Source organism: Urocitellus parryii, chromosome 10 (genome assembly GCF_045843805.1).
Source record: "Urocitellus parryii isolate mUroPar1 chromosome 10, mUroPar1.hap1, whole genome shotgun sequence".
NCBI lineage: Eukaryota > Metazoa > Chordata > Mammalia > Rodentia > Sciuridae > Urocitellus > Urocitellus parryii.
Window position 1 is genome coordinate 96,630,401 of NC_135540.1, and position 23,058 is coordinate 96,653,458.

The following is a 23,058-nucleotide window of genomic DNA, read 5'->3' on the forward strand; positions in this document are numbered from 1 at the left end:
CTTCAAAGTATTTTCAGATTAAAAAAAGTATCAAGATATTGGCTTATAATAAATAAAAAACTACAAATGATAGCAAGATACAATGAGTGAAAGTTCAAAGAAACATCAAAAATCTGAATAGAAACAGTTTGCTTTGAAACAAACAAATTAACAGGGTTCGGAATAGATGACACTCATTCTTAGTATGTTCTTATCCAAACAGCAGCTCATCAGATATGCATTTCTAGAAAAGCCACTCTCTAATCATTTCTAATATGAAATAAACATATTGTCCTCAGAAGTTACATAGTACATAACATACCTAAAACAGTACAGGAACACGATAAAGAGTGGAAGTGTTATTATTATTATGTTCATTGAAATAAAAAGTATGATTGGTAATAAGTTCTTTATATTGCAAATTGTAAAAACTATAAATAACAATCAGGAAAATTTTAAAAAACAAGGTGTTTTTATATAAATAAAATGAACAATAAGCAAAATTGGAAGTTAAGAGATAGATTAAACAACTAAATAGAAAAAAAAATGAGTCATGAATTACTACATTTGAAGATTGATTTAAAATTGAAGATGAGTTTAAAGAATTTAGAATTAAGTACAGTGAGAAAATATCAACTTCAAAATAGATTAAAAGAGTTAAAGGATAGAATAAGTTATAATCTATATTCAATGAGAGTTGCCAAATGGAAAAAAAAATAGATGAAAGGGTAATGAAACTCTGAATTAGCAGGGGGAAAAATTAGCATGGGAATGAAAATGCTGGCTGACTTCTTTTTTAAATATTTTTTTTCATTTTTAAAAAGTTTTAATTTATTATATATGACAGAAGAATGCATTAAAATTCATATTACACATATAGAGCACAATTTTCCATATCTCTGGTTGTATACAAACTAGAGTCACACCATTCATATCTTCATACATATACTTAAAATAATGATGTCCATCTCATTCCACTATCTTTCCTACCCCCATTCCTTCCCTAACCCTCCCTTCCCTTTGCCCTATCTAGAGCTTATCTAATTCTACCATTACCCTCACTGTTACATTATGAAACAGCATCCTTCAACCAGAGAAAATATTCGGCATTTGGTTTGGGGGGATTGGCTAATTTCACTTAGCATTATATTCTTTAACTCCATCTATTTACCTGCAAATTCATAACTTTATTCTCTTTTAATGCTGAATAACATTCCATAGAGTATAAATGCTACATTTTCTTTATCCATTCATCTACTGAAAGGCATATAAGTTGGTTTCACTGTATAGCTATTGTGAATTGTACATCTATAAACATTGATGTGGCTGTGTCTCTGTAGTATGCTGTCTTTAAGTCCTTTGGGTATAGACAGAGGAGTGGGATAGCTGGGTCAAATGGTGGTTCTATTCTCAGTTTTCCAAGGAATCTCCATACTGCTTTCCAGATTGGCTGCACCAATTTGCAGATCCACCAGTAATGTATGAATGTGCCTTTTCCCCATATCCTCACCAACAGGTATTGTTGTTTGGATTCTTAATAGATGCCATTCTGACTGGAGTGAGATGAAATCTAAGAGTAGTTTTGATTTACATTTCTCTAATTGCTAGAGATGTTGAACATTTTTTTTATAAATTTGTTGCTTAGTTGTATATCACCTCTGAGAAACGTCTGTTCAGTTCCTTGGCCCATTTACTGATTGCATTACTTGTTTTATTGATGTTTATATTTTGAGTTATTTTATATCCTAGAGATTTGTGCTCTATCTGATGTGCACGTGGTAAAAATTAGTTTCCGAACTGTAGGCTCTATATTCACCTCACTGATTGTTTCTTCTGTAGAGATAAAGGTTTTTAATTTGAATCCATCCCATTTATTGATTCTTAATATTAATCCTTATGCTATAGGACTCATTAATGAAGTTGGGGCCTAAGGTGACAGGATGGAGATTTGGCTCTACTTTTTCTTCTAATAGATGCAGTGTCTCTGGTTTAATTCCTAGGTCCTTGATCCACTTTTAGTTGAGTTTTGTGCATGGTGAGAGATGATGATTTAATTTCATTTTGTTTCATATGGATTTCCAGTTTTCCCAGCACCATTTATTAAAAAGGCAATCTTTTCTTCAATGCACATTTTTGGCACCTTTGTCTAATATAAAATAATTGTTGTTATATAGGTCCTCTATTCTGTATCATTGGTCTACAGGTCTATTTTGATGTCAATACTATGCTGTTTTTGTTACTATTGCTCTGTAGTGTAGTTTAAGGTCTGGTATAATGATGCCACCCACTTCGCTCTTCTTGCTAAGGATTGCTTTAGCTCTTCTGGGTCTCTTATTTTTCCACATGAATTTCATGACTGCTTTTTCAATTTCTATGAGGAATGTCACTGGGATTTTGATTGGAATTGCATTAGCACTTTGGGTAGTATGGTCATTTTGACAATATTAGTTCTGCCTTCCATGAACAATGGCGATCTTTCCATCTTGTAAAGTCTGCTTTAATTTCTTTCTTTAGGTTCTGTAGTTTTCATTGTAGAGGTCTTTCACCTCTGTTGTTAAGTTGATTCCCAAGTATTTTATTTATTTATATTTTTTGAGGCTATTTTAAATGGGGAGTATTTTCCTCATTTCCCTTTCAGGGGATTTGTTACTGATATACAGAAATGCCTTGATTTATGGATGTTGATTTTGTACCCTATTACGTTGCTGAATTCATTTACTGGTTCTAGAAGTTTTCTGGTGGAATTTTTGGGGTCTTCTAAGTATAGAATTATATCATTGGCAAATAGTGATAGTTTGAGTTCTTCTTTACCTATTCGTATCTCTTTAATTTCTTTCATCTGTCTAATTGCTCTGACTGATTTTTAAGAACTATGTTAAATAGAAGTGTTCAAAGAGGGCATCCCTGTCTTGTTCCAATTTTAGAGTGAATGCTTTCAATTTTCCTCCATTCATAATTATGTTGGCCTGGGGCTTAGCATAGACAGCTTTTACGATTTTGAGGTATGTTCCTGTTATCCCTAGTTTTTCTAGTGTTTGAACATGAAGAGGTGCTGTGTTTTGTTGAATGCTTTCTCTGTGTCTATTGAGATGGTCATATGGTTCTTATCATTAAGTCTATTGATGTGATGAATGACATTTATTGATTTCCGTATGTTGAACCAAACTTGCATTCTTGGGGTGAACCCCATTTGATCATGGTAGACTATCTTTTTGATATGTTTCTGGATTCAATTTGCCAGAATTTTATTGAGAATTTTTGCATCTATGTTCATTAGAGATTTTGGTCTGAAGTTTCTCTCTCTCTCTCTCTCTCTCTCTCTCTCTCTCTCTCTCTCTGTGTGTGTGTGTGTGTGTGTGTGTGTGTTTTTGCCTGGTTTTGGAATCAGAGTGATATTGGCCTTATAGAATGAGTTTGGAAGTGCTCCCTCTTTTTTTATTTCCTAAAATATATTGAAGAGTATTAGTTCTTCTTTAAAGTTCTTATAGGATTCAGCTGTGTATTCATCCAGTCCTGGGCTTTTCTTGGTTGGTAGGTTTCTGATGGTGTCTTCTATTTCATCACATAAAATTGATGTTTTGTCACATAAAATTGAGTATATCACTCTGATTTGATTTGGGCAAAACATATGACTATAGAAATTTGTTGATGCCTTCAACATTTTCTATTTTATTGGAGTACAAGTGTTCAAATAATTTCTAATTATCTTCTGGATTTCTGTAGTGTCTGTTGTGATATTTCCTTTTTTTATCACATATGTTAGTAATTTGAGTTTTCTTTTTCTTCTCTTCATTACCATGGTTAAGAGTCTGCTAATTTTATTTATTTTTTCAAAGAACCAACTTTTTGTTTTGTCAATTTTGTCAATTTTTTTTGTTTGTTTCAATTTCATTGACTTTAGCTCTGATTTTAATTATTTCCTGTCTTCTACAGCTTTTGGTGTAAATTTGTTCTTCTTTTATTTTTATTTTTATTAGTTACACATTATAGTTCAATGATCTTGACAATTCATACATTTGAATCAAATGGGGTATAATTTCTCATTTTTCTGATTGTACAGGTTGCAGAATCTCATTGGTCATACAGTCATCCATATACATACAGCAATAATGCTTCTTTTTCTAGGGCTTTGACATGTGATATTCAGTCACTATTTGTTGACTTTTTCTTCTTTTAAGGAATAAATTCCACTTCTATTTAACATAGTTCATTAAAAATCAGTACTGCCTTCATAGTGTCCCAGTGATTTTGATATGTTGTATCTGTGTTCTCATTCACCTTTAATTTTTTTTAATCTCCTTGATGTCTTTTGCAACCTATTGTTCATTCAGTAGCATATTATTTAGTTTCCAGGTGTTGGGGTAGCTTTTATTTTTTGTTTTATCATTGATTTCTAATTTTATTCCTTTATGATTGATAGAATCCAGGGTAGTATTTCTAGTTTTTTTATATTTGGTAAGAGATGCTTCATGGCATAATATGTGTATTTTTTTCTTCCAATGTTGTAAGTTTTAGTTTCAAGTATTGTTTTTAGATATATGTAGGCTTATTGTTTTTAATCTTCTGGATAAATTGACTCCTTTATCATTATATATATATATATATATATATATATATATATATATATTATCATTATATATATATATATATCATTATAAATTATCCCTCTTCATCTCTGACAACATTACATTTCTTAAAGATCAGAGTTTCTTATATTGACATAATTATTCTCTTTTACAATTGCCTTTCACATCAATCATTTTAGGTCTTATCCATCTTTTATTTTCAACTTTTCTGTGTATATAATGTTTGTGTTTCTTGTAGACAGCACAACATTGGATCATATATAGTTATACTGCCTAACAATTTCTCCCTCATAACTGAGCCTTTGAATCCACTCACATGTAATGATATTACTATATGTTTTGACTAGATTTTTATTTTGCTATTATTTTTAAAATTTTCATATATTTCCTCCATTCCCTTTTCATACATCATACCATTTCTTCCATAAAAATGCTCTCAATAACAATTTATTCCTTTATTAATATTTTTACTTATTTTTAAAGTTATTAACCTCTGTACTATGAATTACATTTAGAAGTTTTAATTTGTCAAAATAACAACATAATAATAATAATATATTATGCTTTTATTGTCATATGTTTCTCTATGTTATAAACTTAACAAAAATGTATTTTGTTATGGCTTTAAACATTATTATTTCTTTTAAACAATGCAAAAAAGAAAGAAGATGACATATTGTCACTACCCTTTCTTCTGCTCTAGTTTCTGATTTTTCAGGTTCCCCCCACCACCACCATTTGTTTAATGGTATGCTAGTGATTGGCTTGGGAAGATTCTGTGAAATGTTCTTCCCATACATTATGAGGTTGCAGATTGCTCTGCTCACATTTTTTCCCCGTCCTTTTTTATATTGGTAGATTTGTAGATGGAAGAAGACACATAGAAAGGATTTCTGGGATTTAAAATTGACTTTCAACCAAAAACTGTCAAGGGCCTAAACTCTGCCAACAAACATGTGAGCTTACAATAGGAAGTCAATCTCTAGAGGAGAATTTAGCCTTGGCCAATGACCAGGTTTCTGCATTGCCTAACACAGAAAATCTTGGCAGCTTTTTCCAGGAATTCTAGCCAAAAAACAAACAAACAAAAAAAAAAAAAGAAATATCTTTTGATTTAAATCATTGACGTTTATGATATCATTGATTTCTAATTTTTGGAGTGATAGAACTCCTACACAGGTTTCAATCTATTGCAATGCTCTGAGTTGTTCTATTTTGTGAGCCATCCATGGGCTGTGTGTGTGAACTATGCTCATTTCAGCAATATGAGGGGACTAGTCTGGTATCAGACCCTGATTGGGTTGTGCAAAGTAAGTGTGCCTTTCCTCTCTCTCTGTGTCTGATACCACACAAAACCTGAGATTCGTGTGACTTGCCAAGATGTCAATCAACTGACTGATCACAAGATATCACAAAGCAAGACTCCACCTTTCAAAACCCTATCTCTTGCTTTCGTTTGGGTGGAATATTCTATCAAATGTCTTTTCCCTAATAAATTCAGGGATTCTGGGTGTGCTCTCTCTCTCCTCCTCCCTTTTCACTGCTGCCCATTGTGGAGCTGACCCTTAAGGTCACAGAGCCCTCCTGCCCTCATTCTTAGAAACTCATGTTTGTGGGTTTTGTGGTTTCTTCACTGTTTTCTCAGTTTATTGCTGTCACCAGCTCCATTGAACACAGCTCATCTTGCCAGCCAGGCTAGCTGGAGGGAGTTCTATTTTTCACACTTTTCCTTTTTAAAAGTTTTTTGATTTTTTAAATGAGTTGAGTAATTTTATGATTTAACTAATCTCCCATTTGAAATTTTCCTCTTCTATTTATTTTGATATTTCATTACCTGATTTAGGAAATGCAGTGTACATGTATAACGTATCACATTCCGCTTTTACTTGTACCAGTGATTTTACAGAAGACAAAGCAATATACCTCGATTTTTCGCCTTTTTACTTTTGTATTATTTTGTTATATATTTTATTTTTGCTGCCTTCGTTTAGGCTTTTATTATATCTTGGATAGACAATCATTAGAGTGCCTTAGCCTGACTTTTAACCTCTCGACTAGACTATTCTCATTAGTTCTCTGTTAAGTCAGTATAGTCATCTTCTAAGACACATTCTTATGTCTTTTATCATTTAAAAAGTGCCAGAAGAATAATACACAAGCTATTTAGCAGTTTAGTTCAAAACTTTATGGTCTCCACACCTTTTCGCCAGTTTCATCTTCTATAACTTGCAGTGTTTATGTTTTATATAGTTCCTCTCTCCATGCTAATTTTTGTTTCTAGATTACTCTTCCTCAATTATGTATCTTCCCAAACTTCAGTTCTTTAAACTTTGATTTTTCATTAGCAGTGAGCTAACATTATTTCATCCATGTCAAACCAAACCAAATGGTTTTTACTATTATTTACATAATAGTAAATAAGCTTTAAATAATATTAAATAGTAAATAATTAAATAGATTTAAGCAGAACTCAACATTTCTTTTGAAGTTAGTCTCTGAGTACATTAGTATAGCCATAACATGAGTCATTAAATTTAAATATTGCATAACATCAACCCAGTCAAAAAGCAAACTAGAAATAACATTAAAAAGTAAACTTTCAAGACCTATAGCCAACTGTATCTGAAAAATAAAAGACTGCAGTCAAGAGAATTTAAGTGAAAATAATTACAGATGAGACTTGAAAACAATAGTGTAATTTTTTTCAATTAAAAAATATTTGAAAAAAATGGAAACAGGGAGAAATAAGTTCCTAAAGGGAAACCAAAGAATTGGAGATCAAAAGTTATGAAAACTTTGAAATTACGAATCATTATATAAGGAAGTAAAATATCTCTAATAGTAGAGGCATTAATTTGGTGCTTTTTATATAACGCAGAATAATTTTTTTCTGAACTTCTCTAGGGTATCTCTTAATTTCACTACTTAGACTCATTTCTTTGATATGAAATTATTGTTTACAGAAGTCTGGAAACATAGTAACAATTCATAATAATGTGGTAAATATTATCTATAAGTTTGCTTTTGTATATTTGGAATTTCTTTTTAAGAGTGAGAGAATAAATGAAAGGAGTACTTGTCTTTGGTAAGTTGGAAACCTTTCCTAGATCAAAGGTTAGAGAGTGCAGTCTGGATTCACATATATCATGTGGGATCTTGAAAAAACATGATTCGTTTTTGTCATTCACTTTCTTTTAAATATTTACTGGAGGATTCTTTATATATGTCGTTATTGTCAGTGTTGCTTATTCTTAAGTAATTGTCTAAAGTCACTTGAATAACAAACACACTCTGAGCTCTCTAATTACAGGGCCCAGTTCTGTGTCTAATCAATACCTTAAACATGATTTAGATCAAAATCTTTTTCTCTTCTCAGATTAATGCTGACTCCATTGGGGTTGTCTGACATTTGGCTTATCCTCCTTGTTTTGCAATTAATGATTCCTCAAGGCAGGATCAAAAGAAAACATAGGAGGAACGTGGAAACAAACATTTCTTACTTGATATGTGTTAATCTAAAATTTTTTCATTCTTTTTTTAGTCTTGCCACTTGTTTTATTAAAAACTACCATATTTTCCTGTGGATGAATATGTTCTTCCTTGTCCACCCAACTGGTCTTTGATTTTCCAGTGATTTCCCCTGACACTCTTTGTGTGTCAGAGTCCTTGCTATGTCTGGCATGAGCTTTAGGAAACTTTAAAGATGTTTCCTTAATGTTGACTGTTGGACCACAGGGTCTACTTGTGACCTTGATATTTGCAATACATTAATCTTTAATTGCCTTAGATCGTTGCTGCACCTCTCATCTCCATATAGCTCTGTCTTGCATACACCCATCAGCACAGCAAACATGAGAGATGCACAAAGAGTTGCTTCATAAACTTTTTTTTTAAAATTTCTTGAGTGACTCCTTAATAGCATTTAAATCCTGAAAATGAGTTTAACTTAATTATTTATAATTTTACACTGTGGTTTGTAATATTACTATAAATATAATAACTAATACAATTACAATGGAAGAGTAAATATATAGGATGTTTGTATGTACCTAGACTTGTAGACTTGTGTTAAAATATTCTTAAATTTTTTTAATGTGGGATAATTTCTTGTTTATCTTTGCATTTCTAATAGTGTCTAGAGTAATGAGACTTTCATGTTCCTAACATTAAACAAAATTTTTGAAGAGTAGATGCAATGCTTAATTATTACATTTTAAATAATTTATTTTTGATGGAGTCATGTCCATAATATCTCTTAATTTTCTGTATAGCAAAGAAATAATCCTATTTATTTCCCATTTTAAGCATTTAATTATTGATTATAGGGAATTAGAAAATTGATTAAACAATGGTAACAATATCAAATATCCTTGATGTTATAGGGATAAGAATAATATGTTTGTGCCAAATATATCTAAATAGTAATACAAGTACTATTTTTGACTGAATTTTTTAAGCTTATTTTTTCCAAATATTAATTTCTGCACTGCAATACTTTCATAAAGACATAGTTGCCAGAACTAAGTGAAAGACACATATAAAATAGTTACAGTTCCTTTGTATTATTAATATTATTATTAACATTGATCATCACAGTGAAGTTGATAGCGATAGAAATCCATAATCTGTATTACTTTATCATCAGTACAGTATTGATAAGCCTATTTTCTATTACTGGACTGAAAATGCAACTCAAATTAGTTCAAGGAAAATAAACACATTCGTATTTATGAAAGTATGGTATATATCCAAACCAGAATTGACAAATTTTTATGGTGAATGGTATATTAAAATAATCATAAAACAAGAAAGGAGCATGTAAAATTTTTAATATAGAATAAAATGTTGTAAAAATCAAGGGAGTGATTTTGATTACAAGTGCACCAAATATGGTCAATGTCACCAAGAAAATAAAAAAGTCAAGGTAAGAGAAGGATGAACTCCAGAATGCATATCAATAAGGATCATAAATCATTTAGAATGGGAATATTCTGAAAAAAAGTAATAGAGTAGATTGACTATACTGTAGTGTTGACTAAAATATGACCTGTGGGCCAAATCTGGTACACTATCTGATTTTGTATAACCTGAAAATTAAGAATTATTTTTAGTTTTTGTAAAGTTTGGAGAAAAACCAATTATATTTTATGACATGTGAAAATTATAGAAACTCACATTTCAGTGTAGATGAAGTATTGTTAGCACATGATACCTATGTTCATTGCATTACCTGTGCTACTTTTATATCATCCTGGCAGAATTGCATTGTTAGTATAGAGACCACATTGCCACAAACCTTAAATGTTTACTCCTGGGACCTTCTTACTGTAGAGGAAAGATTTTAGAATAGGATTTTATTTATGTTCATTTAGGTTCAGTATGTTAATGCTGTGCAGTCATATGCTCTTAAAAAGTGCTTGTTTCTTATTTGATATTTTCTTTCATTTTTAGTTTTTATGTTTACATACAATTATATTTGTTATAAAAATCATTCCTTCATGACATGAAAGGGAAATATTTGTTAAATTTTCCACATCCAACCCTACTATTAGTTACTATATAGTTATTTTCTTATGCAATAAATTTTCTTTTGAAATAAATCAGTCTTTTTAAAAAGTACAATGCACAAATTCATAAAAACCAAAATCTGTCCAAATGCATACTATACCCACGTCAAAACTGTAGTAAGTCCATTAACAATGGATGCATATGAATAGTAGACTCAATTTGAAGAGAATTTGAAGAAAGGATTGTATTGTCGGAACAGAAAGGAGTACTGAAATAAAAGTTAAAACTTTATTGAAAGTCTAACAGAATCATCAAATCAAAACCTTGGAGTTTCTTTAAATAGAAATTATAGTTGTTTTAGATTTATAAGATACAAATTCTAACTTTAGAAATTTTTAAAATGCTTGAGCCATTGTCAATGTGAACCACAAATCAAGGTTCCACAAGAAAGCAAGGTGTCACATAAGTGAACTTTTCAGAAAATATTCTGGCATGATATTAAAAGTTGAAACAAAATTCAATTCTGGATCCCCCTTTTTTAGGCAATTTCTCTAAACTAGGCTTCTGAAATGAAAGGAAAAACCCCTTCCTGTTTTCTTTGAAACTGTCATTAGTTTATTCTGATGTATAGTCTGTCAATTGCTACCATTCAAACCAGTCTTGCAAAATATACATGGATTTACACTTACATACACAATCAAGATTATCAATTATATATCCAACTGTTAGTACAATCTTTTTTATTTTTATTTTAATCATGTCTTTATTAGTTCACTATAATTAGAAATAATAATGTGGTTTCTTGTGACATATCCATGAGTGCACAGGACATGATGTATGTCATTTCATTCCCCAGTAATATCCCTTTGAATTAGATTCTCAACAGTTGTCAAATTCCACAGTGGGACAAGTTGGGACACAGTTTTGATTGTCCTAAGAAGAAAGCACTGCCATCTGGATGATAGAGGACAGGGGTACTGGTATGCATTCAAACATGCACAGGAGCCTCCACACTAAGTAACTGACCCAAAATGCAAATAGTAGCCACACTGTGAAACTCTGCTTTGAACATTTAACTATATGGGAATATAAATTTCATATAAAATCCTTTATTGGAACAAATTAATTAAAGTATATTTTATAGAATCCTGAAGTTGTGTGTTTGTGTATGCTTTATTAATACACAATTTATATGTTGTGAAAAACAAGAGCATAATTTGATAAAGCTTTATAATTGTATAAACATGTATAACTATATCCTTATCAAAATATAGAAATTTCTATTATACACAAAAGAGTCCATATTCCCACCAAATCAGCCTCTGACATTTTTTCCACTTTAGTTATCTGTTTTATCATTCATACATATGAAATATAATGCTATGTATTCTTTTCTGTTACTCTTCTCTCACTCTATATAATAGTTTTTGGCAATGTTGTTAGGTTAAGAGAAATTTGTTTTTATTGCTGAACATTATTGCTGAGTACTATTATGTTTTTGTTGATATATAACAAGTATGTTATACATATACTTGTTGGACATTTGTATATTTCCAATTTTAAATCACTATGAACATTTGTGTATGTTTTGGGGCTTTAAAACATACAAATATATTTCAGTAATCTTATCTCAATATTAAAGAGTGAGTCACTGGATGGATATGCATATACATATGAGAAACTGATAAAATTTCTAAAATTATCAGTTTATAAATAAAGAAAAAATTTATTCTCTCACCAAGATTGTATGAAATTTCAGTTGATAAATATGCTTGTTAAAATTTGGTTTTGCCAGTTTTATTAATTGTTTGCAAAATATCATTATAGATATGTTTTCACAATTTCCTCATAATGACTTCAAGCAATTCTTACTGTGCTGCATGGCCACTTATACACATAATGTATGTTTTTTGAGGTGCTTTTCCATTTGATTTCAACCAATCTACTTATATTCTAAGTTTCTATTTTTATACACTACCATGAGACAACTTATAATAAAATAAATTACAATTTGCTCATAATAATGTCAAAAACATAACAAACCAAGAAACAAATTTCACAAAGGACTTGCAAGACTTCTCTATATGCAAAACCTTCAGATCCAGGCATGATGATACATGCCTGTAATAACAGATACTCTGGAGGATGAGGCAGGAGGATCACCAGCTCAAGGCTAGCCTAGCTTGAACAACTTAGCAAGAGGTTTTTGCCCTAAATAAAAATTATAAAAGATGAAAATGTCTGGAGACTTAACTCAGAGTAGACCAGAGTCAATCCCCAGTACTGAAAACAAAAAGGAAAAGACATTAGAACAAGGCTGGAGAGATTTGCATGAGACTGGCAGAGCTAGAGATAGATGGAGGTGACATAGAGATGAGCATATAGATAGATAAATACATTTTATCACACATTCCTCTTAGTAACAATGTTTTACTTACAACATAGATCATGACTTTGTTATATCTTTAGAGTTCATAATCATGGTGTATCTACCCAAAATTAGTTTTTTGCTTTTGAACATGGGCATTTACATTGTAAGTACCAGAATACTACTTTTTAGGTAAGGACAGCTTCACATAGATCTTTTATACATGTGACTGCTTTCTGTTTGAGTTGATATTTCTCTGCTTACTTGAATAACCTTTGGATGTTTAAAGTTGTTGTAGAATTCCCTCCCCCACCCTTCTTCATGGAATTGATTCACATTTAAAAGAAGCTATACTCATTCTCTTAGGATATTCTGGCTGCTAGTTTTATAAAGTCAGTTTAGGGAATCTTGATTAATTTTGCCAGTTGATGGATTTTTTTCAATAATCCTTCATATTCAGGTTTTGTTCTCCTTACATTAACCAGATGTAGGATATTTTTCCTTAATTTCCACTAAATAGGAAAATCAAATTAAAAACAAAAATCAAATAAAACAATTCACAGAAGCTGGATTCATGTTTAAAGGATATTAATAAAATTTCAAGAGACAGAAGGTCTGTATTTTAGAAAAAAAAGCTAAAAATAGCCCAGATTAGTTTTCTCTATAACCACAAATCTCGCCCTACTCTTCCTGTCTCCTATCCTCTTCACTGCATTTTCTTCTCTGATCACAACTGCACATTCATTTCTTTCCATAACAAATTTATTCATCTCCATCCTTTGATATCTTAAATTCCAATGGCTAAGACATTTGAACTTCATATTCCATAATCAAATATTTTATTAGTTTATTATCTGAAATGAGATAGAGTTATACTTAAAAGCAATTTCAGTTTCAGGTTTTAATATGAATTTTATTTATCAAACAAATATTTATGTATTAAGTATCTGTATAATGCTACAAAAAATAAAATGATTAGATTTTATTGTTTCCATTCATATTTAAGTGAATGAATCTGTAAATAGATTAATGATGGTATAAATTATTGAAAAAATGAATGATTAGTTATATGATTTTGAAAGTCTTAATATGGATGAATGCTAAGATAATTAAATCATGTCTTTCCAAAAATTCACTTTGCTTTCTTATTTTTATATTTACCTTTACTTTATTGTGTAGACTTTGTCATTTATATGTCTTTATTTCCTGAGTAAAGTCTTTACTTCCTATTACAGTCTTAGAATTTAGAAATAATTCCAAATAGCCTCATTCCTCATCAAGTCGTTTTTAATAAGAAAAATAGATAATATAAGTAACTTATGTAGAACTAGATAAATAGTTGATAGGAAACTGGACTTGTGACCATATCTCTTTATTTCTAAATTAATAAATGTCTGTATTGTAACATATTATTTATGCTTTCATATTTTACTGATGAGAAAACTATAACCCAGATGTTTTATAATTTTCCAAAGATCACAAATATAATTAGTGGTGAGGCAAAAATAATTAATGTGAAATATAAGAATCTGTCCTCTAAATTATAAACCAAGGTATCTTATACTACTATACATTATACTTGGTTGCAGTTAATAATTTTTGGAGAAACACAAAAACAGAAAAGTTCAACAAAATTCGGTATCAAAATATCTTAAATCTTGCTTATTTTGCTTACTGCAATGTTGTTCTATTTTTCCACACCTTTAATTCATTGATCATTGAGGCAATTAAAAGTCTTATAATTTTTCTTGAGAATATAGTTCATTAATTTATAAAATACTAACTATGTATACTCTCCTCAGAGAATAAGTAAAAGGACAAGGTTTAAGTTCCCTGAATAAAATTTGACCCTTTACCTTCATAAATTCAAAAGGACTCATTTTATTACTACATAGTATAACTTTTACACATAGCTTTAAATAACAAGTCTTATTGGTGTAAGTGCTATGTTTAAAAATCTTTGGATCTCAATTTACTTAGCTAACAATATTTGATGACTTTCATATATCTACAATTCATTCCTAATACTTTTGATAAACTTACCTGTGCTCTCATAAATTTTATGTTCTGAAGTATCTATTTCTCTGCTGTATGGTTCATTTTATTGTTTATTTTATGATATATAGAGCAAAACTTGCAATTTTCTCTCTCCTATTTGGCTGCTATGTCACAAATTACTTTTCATGACATATACAATGTCTTCTAACCTTTGCAAGTTTTGCTTTTGTTGAAAATTTATCATTATTCTCCCAGAAAGTATTTTATGCTTACCCTATCAGATCATTTTAACTGTCACTATGTGCACTTTCTATCCTATTAAATATGAGTCATGGCCTTCTCCACATAGTGATGATGAAATAATTTTAAGCCCATAGTTAATAAACTATGTTTTGGCCATCAGCTTGATCTTAAGTGAATTCCAGAAGTTTAGGAAGCTGTTTCGTGAACATATTTGCACACACAACTTCGTAGCAGTATCAAGAAAATGAAATCGGAAAATAAGAAAGACAAGACATATTCTAATCACTCTAATAAGAAACATGATTTTAATTTAAAAAAAATATATATATATATATTTTTCTCACTCTTGCCTATTTATAACTAAAGTTTTTGAGGGGTACTGGGGATTGAACTCAGGGGCACTCAACCACTGAGCCACATCCCCAGCCCTATTTTGTATTTTATTTAGAGACAGGGTATCACTGAGCTCCTTAGCACCTCACCTGTTGCTGAGCTAGGCTTTAATGTGCAATCCTCCTGTAAGCCTCCTGAGTTGCTGGAATTACAAATGTGTACCATCACACCCAGCTTTAGAACTGAAATTTGTATAAAAATCAAACTATTTGATAAAAGAAAATACAATATTATAAAGCTTGAAATTATATTTTAAATGTTGTCTTAAGAAACCATTTTCATACTCAAATATAAAAAGAAAAGGATCTCTGACCATCCTTGTTCTGTGGAATGCCTGTTGGAAACAAAGCAAAATTGAAGCCAGTGGTGCAAGCCTGCAATTTCAGCAGTTCCAGCTCTTGAAGTAGGAGGATCTCAAGTTCGAAGTCAGCCTCAGCAAATTGACAAGACCCTAAGCAACTTAGTGAGACCTTGTCTCAAAATAAAAGACAAAATGGGCTGGGGATGTGGCTTAGTGGTAAAACCCCTCTAGATTCAATCACCAGTAGCCTGCCCACCATCCCCAAAAGAAGCAAAGTAACATTGAAAATTACATGAAATAACAGGAAAGAGCTAATATTCCCTCTGATAAATGAGATCATGATTATTCCTGAACAGATAACAAAACTGGTATGAGACAAAATGAAGAAACTTGAATTACAATACTGAATATTGTATTTCTTTAGCCTACTGTTAAAAGCAGTATTCCATGAAATACCAAAGATCAATGAGCCTTCTAGTACTATCCCACCATTTCCCAAGAAATGACAAACATTCTCTAGTACCTGTGTGGATATTTAAAGGACCTACAACAGCTAGATGATTCTGAAAAAATAATTTTAAAAAAGAGGGAAAACTTAGCTCTCTGCTTTGAATTTACTACCCAGTATTGGTGCAAGTTTAAAATGTAAATTAAAAAAATAGAACACAGCCCAGGAATAGATTATCATATATAGATCATATATAGCCATCTGCATATAGATATCTATCTATACGTGTGAACACACACACATACACACACACGTACACACACATATCGATCCATATCCATCCCAATTTTTTTAAGAAAATATTTCAAGCTTATTCATTTCAGTGAGATAGCCTTCCAAAAAATATGGCATAGCTAAAGTGAATATTCACAAACAGCCTAGATTAGTTTCTCAAACTTTTTATTATCACCTCTTACCATTCATTTTAGATTTTTCTTTTAGACTTATTTAAGACTTTCTTTTTTCCTACTCATCTTTTAACCTGTGAAAAATAAAATTTTATCTTTTTCTGATCATGCCACTAATCAGGAAGCTCAAAGTCTGTAAAAATCCTGAGGTTCTGATGAATTCTGTATTGTTTAGGAACACCATTTTTGCATCTAGAACAGAAGCTTTTGTTCTAAGGCAATCAAATAGTGTCCTTCAGTGGAGACTGTGGGGATTTTTAAATTCAAAATACCTGATTCAGCTGCTTGATATATACTTGAAAGGAAATTGCTAGATTATTACTAACTGTGAAATTCAGGGGGCTTTCACAAGAAATAGCATCAGATGATTCTGGGTAATGTAAACAAATGGATAAATTACAAATAACAGTAGAGTTGAGGTAGCTCAGCAGAATTCCTTGAAAAATTAGAATTTCCATGGACAAGAAAGTTTGCTGGAGCTGTTCATTGCACAGTTTGCCTCATTATTTGATCAGTGATTGAACCATTCAGTGTCCAGCCTATGACATTTGCTAGGTGATCTGAACACTGTGAAAATCTCCCAGTCAAGCCAAAATTTGCTACTTGGTCCATTGATAGGAATTTCTAAATTAGAAATTGTGAGCTGTCATAAATCTGTATATTGTAAAACTCTAGTGAAAAAAAAAGTGAAGTAACTCTACACAACAGGCAGAGCTGAAAGTCAGAGTGTATTGGGAAGTAGGCTTCTGACCAAGGAATGTATTTGTGTATTGATTATTAGGCAGAAGTCAATGACCTTGTGGTATGTTCAGGCCAAATCCCTTATAAGTGATTCAGTTAAGGAAGTCCCTATGGAAACCAAAATGGGTCAAGTATATGCCCAACATAAAGATACGTTTCTAGCTTGGATATGTGATTCAAATATAGTGAATGTGTTTTACTCAGATCACTAAAATCAAACACCTTGATTTATGAAATGACAAACAAGGGTGTGCTAAATTCATGTACTAAGACTGAATTGCAATACATTCATTGTGCATCTGTTGGAGGGACTTTAATTAATATCCACATGGAGCAGGGAGAAAGGATACTGCTAGTACTAGTACTGCTAATTATACTTCACATAATTATTAACCAGAAAATGACCTAAGAAATTCATACCTAAGAGTCTTTTAAGCACGTCTCTGTATATTGTGGTCTTTAAATTGCTTATGGTAAAATAACTTGAATTTATGGGATGCAGCTATTTGGAGAGCAATGTTACTTGCGTAGGCCCTCTAACGAAGTATTAAAAACTAAGAAGCTGTAGACTGAGTGACTTCCTCTGAGCTAATTTGTGATACATACTTAGCATTCTTCCCTTACTCTAACAACAAAATATATGCTATTCCTGAGAAACACACCTTGTTTGTTTTTTTGTATGGCTGTTGTTTTTCATTATGAAAACTTCATTTCAGTAGGAGTCTTTTCCCTAATAGATGTTGCTGCATTTACACTTACTTTTTAATTTTATGCTTTATCTAATAATAACTCATACAGAGCTGATTGGCTTTTAAAAATAGAAAGTTATATGGGTTTCTGATTTAAAGCATTTTTATCTTAATTAAACACTAAAATAATTCATATTTTCTCCACATTACTCAAAATGCACAGGGTTTTAAGTGTTTTCAGTTAATGTTTGTAAAGGTGGACGATGCATGTACTTAGATTCTTATGTGTTCGATTCTGTTTTGTTGATATTTTGGCATGTGGATATCCAATTGTTTAAGCACTTTTTGTTAAAATTACCTTGTACATTGGCCAAAATTAGGTGATTAATGTATTTAGTCTTGAAAAATCTTTAATAGTCTGTGAAATAAACTAGATTAGAGATTTTTCATAAGCATGTTTTTTTTGGAAAAAAATAAATTCTTTTTAAAATAAATAACTATTCAGATTTTCTTTTTTGTCCTGCAAAATTTTATAATTTGTTCTTGTTGAGGAATTAGTCATTTTATAAATGATTCACAATATTTAGTGAATATAAATTATTATAGCCCTTACAGAAAACAGAATGCAGGTCCCCCAGAAAATTAAAAATTAAATTATGACCGTTTTAGTCCCACTTATGGGTATGTATGCAAAAAGAAATTAAGTCATTATTTCAAAAATTCCCCTTTTTGATTGCAATATTATTTATAATAGATATGATAACAACTGAAGTGTCTATCCACAAGAATATGTAATTTGTGTGTGTGCATGTATTACATTTCTTTATGTATATTACATTTCATATATATATATATATATATATATATATATATATTCATACATACACATAGATCAAGGAGGAAATGAGAAGAGGTAGGTTAAATAGTACAAAGTTTCAAATAGAAAGAACACTGCTGTTTTGAAATTGACTTTGCTCATTTTAACATAGCTAAGCCAGCTGTCTAACTGTCTCCACATGGCTTTTCACCAATTATTTTCAATTTATGTGTCTATGTATTTTATGATTGTCTTCTTTTAATCCACTGTAATAATATTTAACATTTAAATATTTCTTATTTTTGCCATTTTTCTACTCTACCTCCTCTCTTAGCTTCTTTGGAGTTAATATTTTGAGCTATTGAGATAAGTAATGGCAAGTTTTTATATACTTTTTCACATATTATAGTGTATCTTTATAGCATAGCTCAGTGTGCTTAAATAATATTATTTAAATAAAATTATATCTAAGCTTTCAACATTAATTTCATTAACTTTTTCTTAACACTTGTACTTTTTGCATAAATTTTAGTCTGACATGTTATAAAACCCACACTATATTACTGTTATTTGAGTTTAAAAGAAGCAACATTATTTTAGCAATATTAAGTATGATGATAAAAATTCACTGGCTTATATTTATCCACTTATTTATTCTTTCTGTTGCTCTGAATTCCTCTTCGTGGGTTTAAGCTTCTTTTTGATATATGCTTTCTATAATTTGAAGTGTATCTTTCATTATTGCTTGTGATTAGATTTTTCTGGCAACAGTATCTCTTCTTTTGTGTATTTAAATGTGTCTTTATTGCATATTTTTAACCATTTTTACTGGATATAGATTATAGTTTGTCAAATATTCTTTTTTATTTTTCCCCAGCACTTCAAAGATATTTTCATTGTCCTGTGGCTTCAATTATCTTTAGAGAAGTAAATCAATATTCTTCCCATTATCCCCTGCTATAATAAAAATGTGTGTGTATTTATATATATATATGCATATATATATATATACACACAAATATACACATATATATAACATTTTTTCTTCTGTAAAAAATAAAAAAGATGACAGTAAAAATTACCAAATAGTGTAGCAGAATTTTTATGCTGATGAAAAGAGGAAATAATTTATTTACAATAATAAATATCTGGAGGAGGAAAAACTGATTCACATCTGAATTGAATAGCTTACTGTATGACTCAATAATACACTAGAATTCATTTCATTCATTTTTTAAGCTTGCCTTTCTATTTCCACCTTGTACACTTCATTTGCAGTAGATTTAGCTATTAATATTTAAAACTCATTCCTTGAAAGATTTGCTGAGCTGAACTTAATGTTAAATAACTTAAATTGTTTTCTTGTAGTGATTGAGTGTTAGAGAAAGCAAATGTGAAAGGTTTCGGTGTCAATTATACCAGGTAATTTGATGCCAAGTCCACAATGCAAAACTATTTTTATACATTACTTAATAACATTTACAAAGCAAATGTCAAATAAACATAGATTCTATCTTGCATTACTTAAATTATTTTATTTATACTTGATTTTAGGAAACCCATTTCTTACCCAAAGCAGAAATCATTTTATACAAGTTCTCTAAAATGTTTGTTGGTATCTGTAATTGTTACAGGTTTGTATGCCACTTAAGAATAAATTGGAAATGTTGTGAAAATTCACTATACATTGTTCTTAAAATAAAAGACATATTTTGTTATCCTTTTTATCATGTTTGCTTTTTTAAGGGCCTTTCCATTTAAAAATTATTTCAGTTACATATATTAGATTATCAATATTCATAACTAACATAAAATTTAAGAGAATTCTACATAATAGTCCTATTTATAATTTTTTAAAACCTATCTTTAGTTTATATAATTATTAATTGGGAAATTATGAATTCTTTGTGTGTATGCATGTGTTTTTGTGGTGTTACAGATTGAACCCAGGGCTTCATGCATTTTCTAGGCAAGCGTCCTACCAATGAACTATAACCACAACCCTGAGATTTTATTCATGAACACTGAAGCTATCTACCTCATTATGATTTTCTTTTCTTCTAAACCACTTAGGTCAATTTTTCCTTAATTATCTGCATATAATTCTATTTTCTCATATTTGATGGAGGTTTTAGGTCAAAACAAAACTTATTTCCTGATGTAGTGGAAAGTTCTTCCTGGTTGAGAAAAATGAAGTTGGGATGGTGACACCCAGGTGGAGGACTGTGAGTTCATTCATTAGAATATTTAACAATTATTGGACATCTAACATCTACTATGTGTTGGACTTATCAGTTATTGTTCATATATTTATTTTTCTTTTCTATCACATTCATTAATTAATTCAACAAATAATTATCGACAGTGACAAACAGAAGTGTTCTGGAAATTGGGTTTATACATATGTGTATAAACAAACCAAACCTCCGTTCTCAAGGAACATACATGCTGTGTAAAGACACATACAGATGAATGGATGAATAGATAACTGGATCATAGACTAGGATAATAATGAGATCTATGAATAAAATTAACAGAATAAGGAATTGGAAGGAGGCTTTGATTTTAGTTTAGGTGGCATTGGGAAAAAAAAAAAAAAAGGCTGTTCTGGCTGATCAGAGTTCCAGGCCAACTGCAGCCCAGCAACTTTCTTGTGCCTGTAGTCCATATTGAGAGCAGGCTTAGTGCATACTCCAACCAACCATCTATGAGCCAGCCTCTACTAGGTATGACACTTCTGTATCCTGAAAGGAAATTAAATAAAAACTCTTTTTTGGAATAGATGGATTTTCTCTCTTGTTGTGCACTAAAGTGATTCTGTGACTTGTTTAGACTATTTCTGCATTTCACAAACAAAAATTGGATCTTTCAGACCTAACAAACAGTTTGAAACTAGTATCCATCCATATTTGGCCAATGAGCCAACTCTTCCTGGTCACCTCCATCTACAACAGCCTTTAGAGTGATATGTTCCATCAGTGTTTCTCACTATGAACTGCAAGTGGAAATAGGAAAAGGATGCGATAACTTCTGTCCATCTCACAAGGCATACTCTTCCAGGAACACTGGTAACTATAAAATTAAAAGAAAAAAAGAGAGAGAGAGAGAGGTAATTTCATAAAAATAGCAGAAATGTCAGTCAAGTTTACTTAGTTGGATTTAGCAGTCAAGTTGATAAAGGAATAAAGAAATGTCAGTCGAGTTGACAAAGGAGGAGTAAGAAGGGACAGAAAAAGGGAAAAGCATTGCAATGAATCTAACGAAGCTTTCACATGTTCATGCATGGGTATGGCATGGTGGGTTCCAGCATCAGTGTATCCACAGACACTAAATGGAAAAAAGAAACAGTAAACTGTACATGGATTGAAAAGAGATCCATGGAGTGCAGGGAGGAGAGTTTGGCGGAAGTGCTAGGGATTCAATTGGAGCAGATGGGTTGAGTTCCATACCTTTATGATAAAGTCCAGGTGTATCCTAGTGTTGTAATAACTTATAAGAATAAAAGTTTTTTGAAAACTACAAGGTTGAAAAACAACAATAAAGAATGCCTGAAAGCTTTAGGGAAAGCAGTGATTCTATTCCACTTTTCCTGGCAACACAATATTACAACATAGCATAGTTTTCATTGTTGGCATCTGGCTATGGGGTATTTCACTGTTTAGAGCTTACAGTTTATCATATTAGCTCTTAGGGCCAACTTTCCTAAAAAAAATGAGTGAAACTTTAATAAAAACCATTTTCTTTGAAGAAGAGGTTTGTTGAACTATCTAAACCAAAATGACTGTATTCAGAGGATTTCCATGGATATAATGTGAAGTCAGATGTTTGAGTTATAGCATATGAATTAGCAAGTGAGCAAATACTTTTCCAGGACATTAACAGAACTCAAATGCTGTACAGAAGCTGAAAGGTACTTTGTATAGTCCTCTGGATGTCAGCAATTTCCCTCTCAGTGAGACTCCATTTTAAAGAATCCCTGATCAGGTGTAGACTCTGGGACTGAAGAAAAGTCAACTTGTCACCAGTGGAACTCATATAGTCAATAGTGGCCAATTGTATACCTCATCCTCAAAAACCTTTTCTCCTGCCTTCTTACTTAGCTTAGCTTTGCTTGCAGCAAAATAATGAGTAAAGGCCATCAGCAAGCAGTTTATTGTCCCACATATCAATCACACACATGAAAGAAAGCCAGGATTTAGTACTCTTACTGTTGCCTCCTCCTTATACAACCTTATGACACAGCCCCTGGCTGCCTTGTATTGAACCAGAATGTGATTTTCCTGATGAAAAAGACTCAAACTGGAAATTTTTGGACAGCCAACTTATCTTGTGTCCAGTATATTTGACATTTTCTTCTTGCCGCTTTCTCCCCTATATTTCTGGGTATAAATTCCAGAATTACACTTGAAAACACAGTTGGTGCACTGGAGAATCTATCATTTTAAAACCCCTCTGTTCACAGGGATATGAGGTTATAGAACCTCTATTTAGAGTGCTTTCAAACTCCAGAGAACCATCAG

At 31.2% G+C, this 23,058-nt stretch overlaps 1 pseudogene; it reads left to right on the plus strand.

The window, feature by feature from the left end:
- Positions 1 to 9,454: 9,454 nt before the first annotated feature.
- LOC113187274 (STE20-related kinase adapter protein beta pseudogene) lies at positions 9,455 to 22,775 on the plus strand (annotated as a pseudogene).
- Positions 22,776 to 23,058: the final 283 nt, after the last annotated feature.